The sequence below is a fragment of the Melopsittacus undulatus genome, chromosome 8, assembly GCF_012275295.1.
Source record: "Melopsittacus undulatus isolate bMelUnd1 chromosome 8, bMelUnd1.mat.Z, whole genome shotgun sequence".
Classification (NCBI taxonomy): Eukaryota; Metazoa; Chordata; class Aves; order Psittaciformes; family Psittaculidae; genus Melopsittacus; species Melopsittacus undulatus.
The window spans coordinates 14583481-14595902 of NC_047534.1; positions in this window are offsets into that span (position 1 = coordinate 14583481).

Sequence of the window (12422 nt, forward strand, 5' to 3'; positions counted from 1 at the left end):
ATGCACCTGGAACACAGCTTCCCTCTTCATCCTAATTAGCTTCTCCCACATTAGCACATCTACAGGGCATTTGTGCCCTCTGAATTTGTGAAATAAAGCTGGTATTTGGCTTCAATAAGTCAAGATCCAGTCAAACAGAAGAAACAGGCTGTTAACAAAAGACTGACAATGTTATCACTAACTGGATAGCATAAAATAATATTGACAGCTCTTCTGCTCCTTATTGCCACTTATAAGAACCCACAAGTATTTTTCTGTGGATTAATTCACACATACGTTTATTTTCCTATGTTAATACTGTTAGTTTTTTTTGTAAATATTCTAACTTCCCATGCATCAACAGGTAGCAAAAGATTGGCAGCAACACTGCAATTCTTGTGAAAACATATTCTGAACAAAATATACGCAAAATCCTGAAGCCAATCAAAATACTGTAGCAGGAGCTTTCCTGGCATTCAAGTGGACAGGAATACACATCATACATTAAATCAAATGTCTGGGGACAAAGGCAAGGGAAAGACTTGAGGAGAAATGAACTGCTCATCTCTCACAGTGAAAGTGCAACAAATTACATGCACAGGATGAAACATGGCTCCTTCTCCCAGTCCAAGTGCCCTGCCATGTGGTGGCCTGGGATCACCCCCATGCAGTATCATGGAGTTGACAGTTTGCTCTTGCACCCCTTGCGGCCCTGAGATGACTGGTTTCTCCCATACTCTGCTCACCAAAAGACACTTAATCAAACACCTGATTTTGGTCAAGTTAGTGCCTCACCAGAGTGTGGCAAAATAAACTGGTCAGGGAAGTTCAGACAATGTTTTTGTTATGAAATGTGCCACACCATTTTTTCATTCTCATTTTGTGATTCAAGCTCTATAAACAGTAACTCCCTGGAGCAGCACAAATCCAGCTCTCCTGGCTGACCACTAGGTTTTGGGGACACGGTCACCACCACCAGCTGAATATTTCGTGATTCACAGAAGATGTTCAGTGGGAGAAACACTACTGGTATAACCAAAAGTGGTTAAGGTTATAAATGGAACATTAATTTAGTTATCAGAGGGAAAGTCAGCGGGGAGAGTCTGGGTATGGTAAAATGCTTGTCTCCCAGCACTGTTAAAGTGTGTGAGATGATGCCCTTCGAACCAGGCAACCCTGGGAGTCAGGAAATCTCTCTCCCTGCTTGCTGGGGCTGCCTTGCATAAGGCACTGACCTGACCATGGTGGGGCTATGGCTGAGACATCACCATCCAGCCCTCCAAATCCCCACCAAAGTGCTTGCACTACAGGTAGGACTGTTATGTTATTGATCTGCTTTATTTTTCCAGGACAGGGTATCCATCCATTCATCAATGAGAAGAGGATTTTTGCTTTGTAGACAAGATGCAAAGATCATCAATTGCTTTCAGAAGGAAATAGAAAAAACCCACAACAGCAGCTGTGCAAGTACCAGCGTCCCCCCTCAGCTCAACTCTCAGAAAGAAGAAGTCTGAGGAGCTGCCTCCTCTTTTGAAGATTGCTTTTGCCAGCATGGCACATGGATTCCAGAGGAAGAGGTACATAAAGCAGCAATTCAGCAAACCTCAGACATACTTGCTATCTCTAATGCTAGGGCAGGATGTCTGAAAGCAGGGTAGTAAATAGGATCACACTGAGGGAAATGCAGACCTTCAGCCAGCTCCCAGACATTGCCGTGAGCCTACTGAGCAAACAGATATTTACCTCTGCAGTAATTGCTTTCATGCTGCAGTTATATATAAACCAACAGCTGTGGGTAGGAGCTGCTTTGGGAGGAACTTCTTGCTGTTGTGAGCATGCAGTTGGTATTTCTGCCCTCCAAATTGTTGTGTTAAACCTCTGGAAGGGTATATTTTGGTAAAATGTGAGATATAAAGCTTTGAGTCTATGTACCTGGTGTTCCTGAGGCATTGGGTCAGGTATTTTTAAAGGGTTGCAAGCTTGTGGCCAGTGCTATGTGGAAACAAGCTTTACTAGTGACTTAGATCACAGCCTAAACCAATGACAAACCATCAGTAGCACACAGATGTGTTTCAAACATGCATTAAAAATATTTTCCTTTACTACTTAACTAAAAAACCCCAAACACCTCCTGCTATATTTACCTGATGATGTCAGCTCATTACCTGCCCCATCCACCCACCAATTTCTGCCATCTCTGTACCTGAGGCCCTCAATTGTTATTCCTCTGTATCTTCTTCCAGGCACATGGTGAGATAAAATCACACACAAAAGTTCACTCCTTGCTATGAAATTAAGTCACTGCTGCCCTTGACACAGATTCTTCCCTGCATCCTGATGCTTAATACCAAAGAAAGATTAATTAAGTTTTGTGGAACTATGGCTCAGGTAGCTCATTAGGGACTTGTTTGCTTCTTTTTATTAACATTTTCATTACTTCATATTAAGTTACATTAGAGGTTTTAGCCACTTTCCCCTTTCTGCAGATCAACTTAAAGGCTTCCAGGTTTGCTAACTATGCAAGGTAATTAGCCCAGGTAACACTTGCTCCCTCCAAGAGTGACTTTTTCCATAGCGTCCCTCCTGCCAAAGGAAAGCAGCAGCCCCGTGAGCTCTGAGGAGGAGGACCAGGCTGTGAATTTCCACTTGGAGGCACATATTCACTCTACAGAGTCGGTAAAACACACATCCCTCTTGAGTGAGAAATCCCACCTCTCCCATTGTGGGAGGTGGTGAAAATCACACGTACCACAGCTTACACATTTTAGAAGCCACAAAGTCCGGAAACACTTTTTCTTGCAGCTGGATGCAGTCACTGGCAGTGTCTTTGAGGATGAGATAAAATGAGGACCCTTTGCCTATGGCTGTGTCTCCTCTGTGGTCACCTGACAAAGTGACCCATCACTTTGGACACAAACATCCTTTGACCAACCCACTGCTTTTGGACAACTCATAGCCCATGTGCTGGTCTGAGCATACATGTGCTGCTGAGCAATGACCTAAGGAACTAAACTGACCAGGCAGAGAAATAGCTAAGGAAAAAGTTAATCTAAAGCCATACTTCCTTTTCAGCCTGCGTACAGCCTATCTGGTTCATGCCAGAGTGCTTCTGCACAGGGGCAGGTCAAACAGAAAATCTCCTTAGTCAAAACACAGCAGAAATACAACTGTTCAGTCATGAGTGTGACAGAGCCGCTATGTTGCTCTTACAAACTTGATTTAATGTCTCACAGTCCTTTGGGCTTTTCCCACAACTTGAGGTCTTGATGACAGATGCATTTTCCATCTGATGTCCCAGATGACAGGCCACATAGCCAAACATGGTCCTTTACACAAACAGCCTTTCAACTTGCAAGTGCAGGCCAAACCAGGGAAAGGAAAAGCCTTCCTAAAAGAAATAAGCAGTTTTATCTAGCTTTTTTTTCCTTTGTGAAACACATCATCTTCATGCCCAGTCCTCTGATGGCCTGCACAAGTTTTTGTGCCAGAAAAGCAGGAATTGAATTCCCCCAGAACTCCCACAGGGGTGCCTCTTCTCATGCTGCTGCTCCTCATCAGGGTGATCTGAATGCACACTGCAGTTCTTCAGGATCTAACCACACACTGTCTTCCCTAGTTTCTTCACTTTCTCTGAATGATGTCATCCCAGTTTCTCCCATATCTTCTATTTTGGATGCTATGACCTACTACAGGGGTATATGAATCCTTTCCTCTTCGGATACTTCATCTGTCCCTTCCCATGCACTTAGGCCAGCTCCCCAGGCTGGTGCCATCTGTTCTTGTCCAGCCAACTGGACAACTCCAAAGAAGCATTTTGAGCCCCAGCATTTTGTGGAAGCTTTCAGCTGAGCAGGCCTTGCTGTAGTGCAAGTGTTGGAAAGAAGCGTCAAGATGAGTGCTTCGGTTAAGCAGGAATTTCTGTCAGCTTGTTTTTTTGTGGATGGGTTTATGTTATCTAAAATAACCGAGCAGACGGTTGTCAATACAAGAAATCCATCAAATCTGTCTGTGATATGCAGGGAGCACAGACGAATGAGAGGAAGAAACGTGATTTAGAAAAACTTCAAAGGAGTCTGTAGTGCCAGAGAACAATGAAGGAATGTGTTTCCAGGATGAGGTGTTAATGAAGAGTTGCTATGAAAAATGATTAAAAGCTGTTAGAAAATACAGGCAGTACAAAAGTGATATTATCAGATTCAATTTCATTTTAGTCACTCGAAGGACTGAATCAGAGTTATTCTAAGAACCAGTCAAAGGTTTCAATAGTTTTTCCTGCCTGCCTATTTATTACCAGGTTTTTGAGATTAAAGCAAGAACAGCAAGCAACTCATGTTAAAATATAAGGTTATGAGCACATTTTTCATAGGTTATAAAAACTGTATTTGCCAAGCTTCATGTTGCCACATTGCAAAGGAAGAAAATTAGAGTGAGTGTAAATCCATTTGTGGCTGCACTTTATTCCAAAAGTAATCGTGCAGGAAAATACAAGAATTTTACAAAATCTACCTCGCAGTACACACAAAAGATAAGACATCCACATTGGAGAAAACAGATTTCCAGTTTTTCAGCTTGACTCAGAAGTCAATGGGGTCAATGACATCCTTGGTACCTGCCTGCTCAATACACTTCAACTTTTTTTCTTACACTGCACACACCAGCTGAACATGAATATGACAAAGCCTTTCCTACTCACCACTTACAACACACCCTGGCACTGCCTGAACTGAAAGGTCTTGTTCCCTATGCAGCCTGTCCTATTTAACTTTTTTTCAAGGATCTGAATTTAGTGTTAGAAGAAAGAAAGTAGCTCATTGTTCACAGCTTAACTGATGTATTTCTGCACCGGCACCTGCGCAGAGAGTTTCTCTCATAGGTATGAAAGGATATAATATCAAAGATGCCTGAATATAAATGGATCCCTCCGATGCTCTGCCACAGCTAGGACAAACCTGGTGCCAACAAGGCAACATGTCTCCTCTCACAGGCTGAAATTCAGTGTCACATCACCTGAGGACAAACCCTGAGGTGGTCCTGCCACTCACATCCACTGGCTTTCACCAGTCCTCATTTCACTAGTGGTTGCTGGAGGTTTAAGAGAGAAGAAATTTATATTTGAAGACAGATGTCAACATTTTAAAATAATTTAAAGGGCCATGATCTGTCTGATGACAATGTTGCCAAAGTCTACTGGATTCATACAGCTCCTACAAACTTATGATGCTGTCTCTGTCTCCCAGAGTCCACTGTGCTTCCCAGGAGGAGGGAAGGTATCACAGGAGAAAGAATACTGGGGAAAATGAGAAAAAAAATGGAAAAAAAAGTTATTTATTCTAAAAATAATTGGTTCTTCAAAAGAAAACCAATTCATTTGAGAGCTAAACTTCTGGCTAAGAAATTTGCCACACGTCTCTCTCTTTCCCTGTGTACATCCGAGGACATCAGGGTGCCATGTGTTGAAACTACTTATTCAGGTTTCATCATATTTTACTTGAAATTATCTTTCACAGAGCTGGAAAGGTTGAAGAGAATTTCCAAAGAGAATTAGGCTGTGCTAAAAAAGCTTCATTAATGTAATAAATCTTCAAAGTAGAGAATTTATTCCATCTGTAGCTATCAAAATGTAAATAAACACAAGAATTTAAATAAATCATCCAAATACTTGGAGGCACTATATCACTTTTGGGAGGTATAACGCACTGGCACCTCAGGGAATGGAAAACAGGTTCAGGAGATTCATCTGAATCAGATGGCAACACTATTGAGTTAGATGGTGCCTAGCAGGACAGCACCACACCTCCTAGTGTTCAGACCCTAAACTAATATTGCTCTTGTATACCATGCTCTGCAACATCTCTTTTTCAAAATACAGTATTTCATTCAGCAGTTGGAAGCATTTATCCGTGTAAGAAAAGCTTCCTTCTGCTAGCTGTATGGGCTGAATACTGACTATTTGCCTTATTTAATGGAGAAATTGGAGTGGGGTGCTGCCAGGTTGGATGCTTCACAACTACCAGCTGCTAGGTAGCTTCTCCATCCTGTCCCCAGCACTGTCATTCTCTGACCGCTCCTCTTTGTGCACTGGGAAACAAGTCTCAGCACCAAATACAACTTCTGACCTATGGTTTCACTACCCCTAAGTCAGTTTCTGCTGAAGAGCTGTGGTTTTTTTTTGTTTTAAATAGCCAATTTACACTATTTTCTGGCAGTGGATGGACAGCTTTTGTCAACCTATTGAGTTACGCAGTGACATTCATTCCTCTTGCTTCTCCTCACCTGTCAGTTCAACAAAGGGTACCATGAAAAGATGCATTGGGATTTTTGGCTCTGCAGGGAAGGCAACTGGAAGATATCACAGTATTAAAATAGGACTGTCACAGTCCTACATCCACAAAGAAATCTTTAGCTTGATTGGTGGACCATTAAAACGAGGGCCCTTAATGAAGACGTATCTCTGGCACAAGAATAAATTTTGGAATATGAATCAACTCCTCTGATTAAATCTCTGAAACCGTTATTACAGGACTTTTCTTTTTATAACCTATCTCATTAAAAAAATATTTGGATCCCTCTTGTTATAGTTAGCTCAAGTTCTCTCATTAAGTCTTCTTTATTACAATTTTTCTCATGATGAAGCTTTCAAGGGGAAACAAAGCTCTTTTCTCCTAAGTGCTCTTCCTGTGTGCCCCTTGTAAGGAGGGCACAGCAGTAATACTAAGGACAGCTGTTCTGCCCTGTACAACACCCACCAGGCAGCTAAACCAGTGAAAAATGTAGTAAAAAAAGGAAACACTTCCATAGTCATGGAGCCCTGAGGACACATCAATGAGTCCATGGGGATCTAATGAAGAGTAAATGTCACAAGCGTGGACCTCTGAAAATAACATGTGGAAAAGTCCTTAAACAGAAATGATCTAACAGCATAACTTACACAAGGTTGAAAAAGAATTAAGTTTCTGTGGAAGACTGGGACAAACAGTCCAAGTTTAAAAAGACCACTGTTCTACATGAGTTGCTGTTGATTTCACCTGTACTTCCTCCCTGTGATCACATGGCAAACAGGGTGTCAGCCCTGTTAAGGCTTTGCAGTTTGTCTTCTAGGCGGTTGTGCAGTGAGATCAAAGTGGAGGCTTATTTTCGTTGTTATCCTAAATGTGGGAGGGTCCAGCGACGTGCTCTACTTTGTTACACCTCTCTCTACACTAGCCTTCTGCTGGCAAATGCTCAGGTACAGTGAAGGTATAACAACAGCCTTCATGGGAGGAGAAATATTAGTATTTGAGTATTTTTGATTATTTTATTGCTGCAAAGCCCATTTGCCTCTGCCAAGACTTTTGTATCTGCTTCATACGAAACAATGGCAAGAGACATTAACTCCAGCAAAGATCTTACTTATGAACCGAAGATACACTGGAGGGAAACCAAAGAGGCAAAGATCCTATGCCATGGAATGCCAAGGACAGCATTAGAAACCAGGCTTTCAGATTCCAATCCATGCATACAATTACTGCTAAAATCAGCAAACAAGGCTCTGTACTGGGAGCATTGCACATAAGAGAGAATTTGAGAAACTGTTTCTTTAGAATACATCCACTCATGCAGAAGTGTGTATATATGCACACACTGAGTCACTAAGTAGCAGCAGCCCTGACTTAGTCTCAATGACAGTCACACTTCTACAAAGCCTAAGAATCTAGGACCGAGTTTTCCCTGGGTTTCATCAGCTTGACGAAGCCAGTGGGAACACTTCATAGTCAGGAGGATCGAAGCATTCTGAGTTGCAACTGGTCTTTGTGCACGTCAGCACAGCTGCTCTGGCATTGGCTGCTGAGAGAGAATTGCTCTGCATGCTCCCCAGTTCTGAGTTAATTTGTATTTAATTTATTATGAGTTGCCTGTGTGTAAATAACTATCTTGACATCCTATCTAAAACCATGGAATTTTGCTGTTACAGCTTTAAGGCAAATATGGCACAGCTTTATAGTCTGAAGCAGTAGCCCACAGACAGCAAGAGGGCACAAGCATCGCACTGCAGATAACCTCACATCCTACTTTTCTTCAGCTTCAGGAAGAAGAAACATTCCCACAGAAGTATGCAGAACCAGCTGGGGTATACAATGATGTGAGCAATGAGCTGGCAGCTCTGGCTCATATACACTCCAATCTAGCCACCCACCGCTCTGAGGAATTTGTAAAAATACCAGGATCAAATAGGGCCATTTTGACTCAATTTCTTCCTATAAAACCAGTTCTGCTACCTGCAGGCAGGGGCCCAAAGAAGTAAACCTTTGATTCTTTAAACTTTCCATGTGAAAGAATTGAAGATATGCCACTTTCTCAAGGCATCAATATTTAATACCTTTCTCGATAACCTAAACTGTGGGTTTCTCATTCTCTGACTTCAAAGCATTTAGTAGTCTCACCCAGTGCATCACATTACGTAATTTTTCTTTATGCTGAACATTAACTCAGAAAGTCTTCAGCACATGGAATGCAATACCACAACATGTAGGCATTCAGGACATAGAAGTATGGAAATCTACCTGGCGTTCCTTAAAACTCCTAGCCCAAGCACCAGTCTGTAGAAGACCTGTAATTTCTTTTCTATTCCAAGCTAGATTGATTTGAAGGAGCTCTAAAATGACCTGTGAGACTCAAATATTAGGGCAAAAAAAAAAAGATAGTGTTTAGAAATGCTAGAAAATAAACACATGCAAGGAGAAATAATTTAAGCTATCCAAATGTTTTGAGTGCAAAAATAACATCTGAAAAAAAAAAGTTATGGATGTCATTATGCTCTGAATACTGAAATCATCTTCTTATTGCAGAGTGGCAGTGCAGCAATAAATTAAATGTTAGTTTTTATAGAGACAGAAATAGAAAAGAACATGGAGATTACAATGCTTTTTACTAAGGCAGAAATGTGCTGACCATGCAGGTTAGAGGTGCAGCTCACACTTCCATGATGTTCTAGCAGGGACAGGAATGAAGAAAACTGTTAGGAGTAGATGGAGAGAATGGGAAGTAAGAAGGAAGGTGATAATGTCAGAACTTTTTAGCTCAACAAAGAGAGATGTGAAAGCAAACAAAAGTACAAATATAGTTAAAATCACATTGGGTGCTCCCATTTGCCAAGATACTAGAACATCCATGGAAAGGAACAGCAGTGGATTTAAAACTGTGCAAAACAGGACTGGATTATCATTCCAGCATTTCTATTTAGGGTAAAAATGGTAAAAATGTAGGGTAAAAAGGGAGTAACAATTTGAGATTTGATTTTTTCATTAAAATTACATTATTTTCTTGGTTGGCCAAGACCTACTGCAAGCTGCTCTTGCAGGTGAGAAGCATGTTCAAAGAGATCTGTGCCATTTTCTGTAGAATTCTTAACGCTGTATAGGTCTATCTGGAAGGTTCTCCCATAGCAAAAACCCTCAGCATCCTCCCTATCCCTATTTTTAAGCATAAGATTTTCACACACATTCACATATAAAACAAAAAGGGTAACAGGAATTAACATGCACTGCAATTTTCAAAGCCCATATTAGGAAACACTCACTGTGGCCAAATGAATGCAACAGCAATTTAGTTCTTAGAAGAAAATCAGAGTTATTCTAGCCAACCATATTCCTGCAACTTTGTCCTCTCCAAGGTACACAAATGGTTCCCTTTTTATAACTGCAGTAAAGAAACCCAGAGGCATTTCAGCCACCAGAAGAATTATATAGTTTGTCATATTTTTCTTGCTGGGAAAGAGGAGGGTAAAAATCAGCATCATCATATTGTGGTACCACTGCAAAAGCTTTTTCTTCATTTGGCAGAAATCTCACCTGATGAAGTTATACTGACCCAGAAACTGGGAGTACAACCTGTCCAAGATGCCTGTTTTCCTCTGAGCATAGAGAAATGCCTCTTACGGTTACCTCTTGATTTGCTTTTCCCTGTGCAGGACAGAGGGACAGAGCTGCTCATAGCCAAGTCTCTGAAGTGCCAAACAACATCAGTCCGCAGGGTGATTAGTGGAATGATACACTTCTATAATAACATTTTAATAATGGTGTTAGGCTTTCAAACCTGGTTCACATTGCATTTTTTCTCTCTAGAGCACTGTGCTCAGATTTTCTGCTCTTTGTAGCTTTCATAGCTCTTTACATACACTGAAATGTTACTGCCTGACTGCCAGTATGCTGTGCATATAGTCACAGAATCACAGGATGGTTTGGGTTGGAAGGGACTGTCAACCTCATCCAGTTTCAACCCCCTGCCATGGGCAGTGATACCTTCCACTGGACCAGGTTTCTTCAAGCCCCATCCAGCCTGGCGTTGAACACTGTTTGGATGGGGCAGCCACAGCTTCTCTGGGCACCCTGTGCCAGCGCCTCACCTTCTTAGGAACTTCTTAAGATCTCATCCCAGTCTCTCCTCTGTCAGTTTAAAGCCACTGCCCCTTGTCTATCACTACACGTCCTTGTCAATTTTGCCTTCCAGCTTTCTTGTAGCGCCTTCAGGCACTGGAAGCTGTTCTAAGGTCTCCCTGGAGCCTTATCTCTCAGCCTGTCTAAAAGATACCACCTTGTCAATTAACTCACAAGCCTTACACAGCAAGTGCCTTGGGAAGTTCAATATTGGAAATCTGTTTTGGAGAGGTAAAGAATTGGGAAGCTTTCAACTCAGGAAGCCCTCAATAGACAAAACAAGCCTGCATACCCCATGCTGCAAACTAACGTGAGATTCACCTTGTCCTGGCACTTGTGCTGCAAGTTCCCTCTCCGTGACAGGGTGAGTGTCACCCTGTGGTGGGCTCCTGAGGGGCAGCTGTGCAGCCTGCCTGCAGGTGGAAGGTCTGGCTTCTGTGAAGACCTGGATTAGCTTCTGCCAAGGCCACTAGAAATCATGAGCTCAGCAGGGTCTTGTGAGAGGTTTCAGTTGAGGTAAGAGCTGGCAGATGTATCAGGCCACTGAGATGTCATTTCTCAACTGCCTTCACACATGCTGGAGCCACTGAAGAGGACAACTGAAAAGGAGATGTGGGTTTCTATACATCTATTATGAACAGCATATCTTTTTCAAAGGTGGATCCTCAGAGATTTATCATTTTTCCTGTCTACGATTTCCCTTGTGAATCATCCGGGTTTGAATATTACAGCTCTGCTACAGATCAAGAGATGTGTTGGTAAAGGTCTTCTCTCCTCTGCACTGCATTTTAAACCCCTAGGCAAGCAGGGAAGGATCTGCAGTAGATAAATGTGCATTAGTATATACTAATATAATGGATCTGTACCCCATGAGGAAGAAACCCCTGGTGACTCGAAAGCGAACCATCACCGGAATTCCTCACAAATGACCATCAGTGCACCCAAATCCCGCTCCTGACTGAAAGGCAAAGGCAGCCAAGCCCCATAGCCTGCAGTGTCAGTGGGAGCTGGAGGTGGGGTCAAGTTCCCCTCAGCACTGGGGCAGGCCGTGGCTGCCGGGCCTAACAAAGTCAGTGTCCTGGGGCAAGCAGTCCTGCCGTGCAACCAGCTCTGCTCTGCCCTGCTCTACCGTACCCGGCTCTGCCGCGGGCCCTGGCCCCAGCCTGTGGTACCGCTAGTGCAGCTTGTGACTGGCTTAGCTGCTAAACCGAGCTTGTGCCGGTAGAACTCAGGAGCTTTTGTAGCACAGAGGGGATGTTAAGGGTTCTTGATGTCAAATTTTACCTGGAGCTGCATGGAGACCACTGGAACATGTCTTTGACCTTGCAGTAACCTTGTGTGAACAATGTTAGCCCTGATTATCTTCTATAGTACCCTACCCTGTTGCCTACTGCGATGCTATGAAACTTGAGATCATCGCTTGCATTATAGATTACTTCTCATAAGTAAGATTTAAGCACACTGATTTGAACAGAATGCAGTCAACATCCGTAATGATGGTTCTGTGCCAGCTAACTAGTGACAAATAAATAAATAAACAAATAGTCCATAAATTATCCCCACGGAAGAGGTAATTTTGGGGGAACTGCAGACAGAAAAATGAACCGAATGCAGAGAAAATCAACGTGTGGAACTTCCTGTCTTCAGCAGACAGGCGGACTGAGTTACAAGCTGTGCTGTGCATGGGGAGATGCCTGCTGAAGGAGACTGCCAAGTGCGAGAAGAATAGCAGTGGCCAAAGATAACACAATAGATCAATAATGGAACTTCTGAAAGCCACAGTTTGGCTTTTGTACTGCAGCATATCTGGAAGAGGAAGCTAATGCTGCTTGTAGCTGTTAGAAGAAGAGTGTCTAGTGTGATCAGGAGCAAACACCACAAGAAGTAGGGTGGATGATGTCCCTGTACGTAGAGATGAGCAGACTTCAGCTGCTGGCCTTAAAACAGATGGGTTTGCCTCCAAATTACAGTGAGACACTTATGTTCACACCAGGTAAATTGCTGGGTGTGCTACGAGTGCTGCTCCATGCC